This window comes from Aedes aegypti, chromosome 2 (assembly GCF_002204515.2).
Source record: "Aedes aegypti strain LVP_AGWG chromosome 2, AaegL5.0 Primary Assembly, whole genome shotgun sequence".
NCBI lineage: Eukaryota > Metazoa > Arthropoda > Insecta > Diptera > Culicidae > Aedes > Aedes aegypti.
Genome location: NC_035108.1, coordinates 162,766,091 through 162,773,053, shown reverse-complemented (window position 1 = coordinate 162,773,053; position 6,963 = coordinate 162,766,091). Strand labels below are relative to the sequence as shown.

Sequence of the window (6,963 nt, the reverse complement as noted above, 5' to 3'; positions counted from 1 at the left end):
TTGTTAGATACTAAACCGTTTCAAATCTCTTATACTTTATCGAACATAATAGTTCACTAAAATGCGTTCCCATAGGCTTGATGCTGATGTTAAGATACAATTTGTGCTCTTTATCATAAATTTGAGGCATCCCGGAGACCCGAAAATGGTCATTCGTAGGACCAATCAAATGCAGTTGATATAATTGTTCAATTTAATCGATTATCATAAGGTTTACAATGATGCGTTTTTCTTGAAATTCCTTGATATAGTGGTCACATTATAGCCGATTCTGGAAATTATCTGTGACTTCAAATTTGCCTACATTAAGGGGCAAAGAAGCACAGAACCCTTGTCACCCGACCTGACCCAGTGATCCACCGCAATAACTCCGGCCACAGGAACATTCCGGAGATCCTTCGACCACTTCTAGAAACTAGATATGTGTGCGAGTACCGTTTTGTCTCAAATTCCGAACAGACTCATATTCCGAACACTCGGTTTTTGTAAGACGATTTGGTTGAAATGTTTCGCTGAAATATGTCATCAAATTACCAGGAAATGGCAGTCAGTTGCAATTCAATTTAAACGTCTTTCAATTTATTTTATACCTCGGGAGTAGTGATGATTCTCTTGTTCAAGACCAGTAGAACTTGCTCAGATGCATTTATTTGCGAAATTATCCATTTGAATATTATTTATTTGTGCTGTTCGGAATTTGAATCAAGGTGTTCGGAATATGAGACAGAATGAACACAGTGTTCGGTATTTGAATCAAAATGTTGTTCTATACTTTTACGTAAAAGCAATACTAAACAAGTTTAAATAAAAAAATTTCACAAATATCAGCTGATTTGTGCCTATCAGATGCATTTCAAGTCACTGTTGGCCTTAAGTGTTCGGAATATGAGTCAAAACGGTATACTGACAAAAAATAATTGAAATCCATTACGTATTCGCTGAGCGGTGAGAGTTTAAGTAATTTTTCTTTCACTCAGGCCTATACGGGTTAAGGTTTGATGGAACTTCAGTTAATTTTTCTATCAAGTTCAAAACTTTAACTTCAAGGGGTTAGCCAAATTCAAACGGTTATTCAACTTTTGAAAAAATGTGTGGAACCCAGCTACTAAGCATTTTTAAAATATGAATTTTTAGTTGAAGTACAGCTTATAATAAAATAATTGGACTTATCAAACATTAACTTTAAGTTGTTAAAACTTTCAGCGGGCCAGATATGTGATTGATTTAAAAATTCTTCGCGAGCCTCATGAGATGACGTCGCAGGCCAAATTTGACCCGCGGGCCCTACGTTGGGCAGCCCTGTATGGCTTATATATTTTTTAACAGGTAATTAGAGACGATGAGTTTGGATCAATATTCTCTAAAATGACAACCTCGCCCTTTTATTTAGAACGTCCTCCATAATGTATGTATGTATATAATGTTTTACATTTATGTCGTTAAGAAATATGAGCGAAATTTCGTTTTATTTCGTATATTAAAAAAAATCTGCCGGAATATTATAACCTTCTCGAAACAAATCGAATAATTGAAATTTTGCTTCAATCAGGGCCAGTAGCGATTAAGTGTCTTGAAAATATCGTCCCCTTGATGCTACAACTAGATAACTCGAAATTTGAAATTTTTGACTTCAATATGTCAAAACATTTTTCTTAATTAGATCTGCAAAATATCCACAGGTCTTAAGCGTGTGATTCAAAATACACAAGTTAAAGATTATTTTTCAATCATAATCTCTGCGATTAACCATCACATTGTTAAACGGTCATACTTTCAAAGTTGCACATCTCAAAATTTTGATTTTCGAGTTATCTAGTTGTAGCATTAAGGGGACGATATAAACATCGAAAACTGAGATCAAAATGAAACCAAACGGAAACTAAAAAGAGATGAAACACACAGCTAAAAATATGTTGTAAATTTAAGTTTATTTTCATGCACATATTTGGAGCATCAAAATAAACTGAAATGTCAACGATAAATCGCTTATTTTTCAATCAAATGCACTTGAAATTTTCACGATCATGTAACGTTCAAGCATCTTTGGTTGAAAACTAAACGAAATGCCGTAAAAATAGATGAATTTGATTTAGTTTTACTCTATGCACCATTTTACACTACATTGGAATTTAAATATTTTTATCTGTGTAGGGACTAAATAGCATCCAATAAAACAATAAAAAAACAAACAGGAACAAAGTGATACGATTTCGCATTCGTTAGGCAATTTTACCAAACATTTTCCTAAGACAATTTGTATTGATCCCTTCAGGAATTAGTAAAAATTCCAAAGTTTCCTTCAGAAGTCCATTTAGTGATTATAACTTCCCAAGGAATTTATCCGATAATTTCGTTATAGATACCTTCTGGACATCTTCCAAGGATAATCACTGAAATTCTTTCAGCATTTTCCAGGAAAGAAAGTTCTTAGTTTTCTGAGATGCTACTATCGATTTCTGAAGGACTTCCTCAAAGATTCTTGTTTAGAACGTCTCTAAGAATTCAACCAAAAATTTCTACAGGGATTTTCTAGAATTTCCTACAAAATCGTGATTCAATATATCTTTAAAATTTAAATCAGTTATGTCTCTCGCTCGGAAATCGCCCCACACATTTTTTTGTTTTGAGATTTTCTAAATCTTCAAATAATTTCCTCATGGATGTTTCTAGGATAATGCCAATTTATTTTCAGCAATAATCGAAGATTCTTTTTTAATTCGTTTTAGAAACCCTTTCGCAACATTTGATAAAACCTGATTGGATTAACTCGCACAAGATTCTATGAAAGCACTTCTAGACTCTTCTGAAAACTTTCTTAAAGAATGAAAACGAAAAAAATTATCAGCACTGTGTATAAAATCGTGCAGGAATTCGTAGAAAATTATCAGATGAAATCAATGATTTTTTTTGTAGAAAAAATCGGAGTAATGATTACTGTAGTTAAAGCCTCAGACAAATTTCCGAAAAATCCTTGGAAATTTTGCAGGAGAAGTTTATGAAGGAACTCCAAGAAAAAACCCAGATCAAATTTCTTGCGGAATTCCTGGAAGAGTATTTTTTGGAGGCAATTCTGGTGATTCATGTAGGAATTCATATGAGAATAAGGGGCCGTCCATAAACCACGTGGTAATTTATGGGGGACAGGGTGGGTCTGACCAATGACCACGGTCCATACAAATGTTAAATTCTTTGTACAGACAAATGATCCCGAGGGGGGAGGGGGACAACCCCTAAGGGGGAAAGACAAATGTAAACAATGGCGTAGGAATTCTTATAGATCTCTTTCTATAGAGATTGACAGAATCTTCAAAAAATTTTATCCAGGAATCCGAGAGGAAATTACTGAAAAATCTGTGAAAAAGTCTCGTAGTTGTCTCTAAATTTTACTCTAGAATCTCTAGCATTTGGCTACAGGTTCTAGTAAAAAAGTTACATTAGAGCTAATTTTAGTTGAAATAGAGGATTGTTCAAGACGTGAAATAAAATATAGATCAATATGTGACTTGGGCTTCTAAAAAAAGACCTACCACAAAGGACTCCGTAGAGTTCCGCAAAATGTCGTTTCAAAGCATCATATTGACAAAACCATTCGAAGTATCGCATCCCCTTCAGGCTGAATGTTTTGAACGTACACGGCCCGCTCGATCATGTTGCCGGAGCGGGTGGCAGAGGGTGGTTGCGCACCGCGTATAGAAAACAACAACGCGCTTTCGTTGGTGTTGGTTGACGTGTGAGCGGCTCCAGCCAGCATGGGACTGAGAGGGAGAGAGCCAAAGTTATTCTTTGCGCGAGGTTTTGACTTCACAAAAATTGTATTTTATATTATTTGTTAGTGTTCTTATTGATGCCGGTTCGTGCGTTTTGCCTTCGTCGTCGCGCTGCAGCGTTTCAATCGAATGTGATCGTGAGGAATAGTGATTCAGGCGCGTGTACGTTACCAACTCGTTGCGTTTATCTTGCGTCGCGTTTCGGTTTGATTTCAACGATTTTGACGGACCACGCGATCGATTCCTGACCGTTGGATGCATTTGGTTTTTCTGTTTGATCGTGGGATAGCGTATGTACCCGTTTTTTGTTGGGTTATCGAAGAGGTGCGTGCAGTTGACCGTTGGGCGGTTGGTTTAGAGGGCTCCGGCTTTTTGGCGATAGCTCCCTTTAGTGTGCGTGCTTGTGTCGATGCTCCAGAAAGTGATCCAGTCCAAAAAGGGGTGCCATGCGAAAAAAATAAATAGTAGTGATTCGTGGCGTGCAGCAACCGAATAAAGTATAAATAATAATATCCGTTCATGAAACGGTTCTAAAAATAGTTTGGAGTGATTTTCGGTGTTCTTGCTTTGTTCCTCTCGTGTGCATCCAGTGTGCGTCAGTGTTTTGGAGCCGATCGAAACTCCGTGACAGACTCGTTGACTGTCGCATCAACAGAGTTTCTCAAGTTCTTAATAAATAATTACAAGGTGGAGAATTTTGGAGTCTATAATACTGTGTTGTGTTCTCCTCAATCCAAAAATTAACAGGTAAACACCTTAATTAAATTATATTGACAAAAACGACAAAACAATTGTATTTTTATGTAAAACAAAAACTGATCAAATTTTCAATGTATGTTTCTTTTTCTTGACAATACATACTTCTCCACTGGGACAGAGTCTGCTTCTCAGCTTATTGTTTCTATGAGCACTTCCACAGTTATTAACTGAGAGCTTTTTTGTCAAAGATGCCATTTTCGCATTCGTATATTGTGTGGCAGGTACGATGATACTCTATGCTCAGGGAAGTCAAGGGAATTTCCATTACAAAAAGATCCTGAAACGATCGGAAATCGATCCTAGACACGTTCAGCATGGCTTTGCTTTGTATCAGTGGACTCTATCCACTCGGCAATGGAAGGCCCCATGGATATGAATTACATGTTTTTACATGAATTCAACACAATTCTAAAATTTACTGTTTTTTGGCTTAAGTTTCTTATAAATTATTAAATTGATAACCACTGCACAACACAAAAGGCAACAATCATTTTTCTAATGCTTCCCTCTTCTTCATCTTCCCCTAGATTTCATACCATCGGAGCGTATCCGCGGCTGCTCAAATTGGCTAGACGTGTTTATAAAGTTCATGACATCTTCCACGGTTGAGAGAGTGCTCCGAGGAGAAATCCGACATGACAGCTATTAAACATTAAAGAAAAGAACTGCCGCTTCAGGAAATCTACAGCGACAGCGTCAAAAGAAGATTCCCCCGAAACGAAGTGAACTCCCTCCTGGCAGCGAGCATCGGCCGGGAAGAGAAAAAAAAAGTTTTGGAAATCATCCAGCAGAGTAAACATAAACAAAAGAAACATAAACCATTTGACTCGTGTGATGAATTTTGAAGAGCGAGTCAGATAGAATCGAAATTCCATATTCGATGGCAAGCCACACATTTCCTCTAAGCTACTTCTTCGTTCGGTGTGAAAGATAAACAACTGTTTCCATCCCCGTAATAGTAGATATAGCCGCCATAAGCTAACGTCATCAGTTTCTACTTAGCACCGACCACCCGCCGCCCCCTCAACGACTCAAAGCAAATCTATACTCTGCATCGTTAGTGTAATTGTGTACATGTGAATGTTGATAAAAGTTATGAAAATATAATATTTGTAGAAAATCGAAACCGCAACCCGTTCGGGAAATTAGCTCCGCGGCCAATGTATTCCACATACCAGTAGACGTTGTTCAACGAAGCAAACAGCCCCTCCGCCAACAGCAAAGAGTTTTATAAATGTGTGCAATAGAAGAATAATTCATTCCACTTGATGACGCATAGCATGTAGAAGTAAAAGTTTTTAAGCAAAAATATAATCGATAAGTGTTAGCTCGTCTGTTTTTTGAAGAGAGAAAAGTTCAGCCAAAATCGTCAAGTGTTTCCAGCGATATAAGAAGAAATCAACTAGAACTAGTGTTTTTTCTAACTACGAAGAAATTGAAGCGAATAAGAGAAGAGTGAAATTTATTGCTCAACAAAATCATCATACATCCTTGAAGTGATTTATTGGGAAAATTTTAGCCGAGAGCATCACAAGTAATCCGGTAAAGTGTGTATCGAGTAAAAGTGTGCCAGCCAGAGAGCGTTACCCTAGTTTTTACCACCCGAAGTGAATAGTGAAAGCGAAGAATAAAAGTTTGGCTCAATATCCAAAGGTGTGAATAACGTCACACAGCTCAATTCTTTTTCCTGTTCTACATTAACTACAACACATCAAAATACGGAGCAAACCCGTCCCTCGGCAGTAGCAGCATAGTAGCGGAAAGTAACACCCAACGATGGATATCCTACCGAGCGGAAACATCTTCCGGGAGCTGCAGATCATCCACGACACCGGATGCTTCTCGTCGGAATCCTCGATCGAGGACCAATGGCAACAGGTGGGTTTGATTGGGCGCTTAGGGGGTCTACTTTTTAATACATAAGTGCATCTTAACCTTTCGGTTGTCACCAGTCTTGGGAACTGTGACCACAATTCACCACAGTTCATCGATTCTGCCATTCCACCAAAACACAAAGCAGCAGCAGCATCAATACCATCAGGCGTTGCGCTGCCAACGGTTCACACACTGCTTGACTGTTTTTGTCTCTCCATGACCAATTTCGGGCAGCCATTCCAAGCTGAATGATTGAAAAAAGTGTTGAATCATTCAATCGCTAATATTTCGCTTGTGTTTTCAATTAATTGAAATCTATTAGCTCTAACAGAAAGACCACAATCATTCCGTTACGATACATATAAACAAGTTCAATTTCATACTGCCTTTATCGAGCAAAAATGCAAAACCCCGAAAACCGCAAAAATCGTGTCACCACTGTGCTCGAGTCATTTCGCATTCGGAGTTGAAAAACGTTAGGAAGAAGAAGATTACATTTTTTGAAGAGCCGTGACGTTTTTTGTTTTGAACCGTCATGGTTTGCTTTGGATTTTGATGGTCG

General features: G+C 37.7%; 1 long non-coding RNA gene across 1 annotated transcript; it reads left to right on the top strand.

The window, feature by feature from the left end:
- The first annotated feature begins 3,853 nt into the window (after window positions 1-3,853).
- Window positions 3,854-6,219, top strand: LOC110676176. The gene is made up of 2 exons (XR_002500134.1): window positions 3,854-4,514; window positions 5,054-6,219. It is a non-coding gene; the product is annotated as an uncharacterized LOC110676176 (long non-coding RNA).
- The last annotated feature ends 744 nt before the right edge of the window (window positions 6,220-6,963 follow it).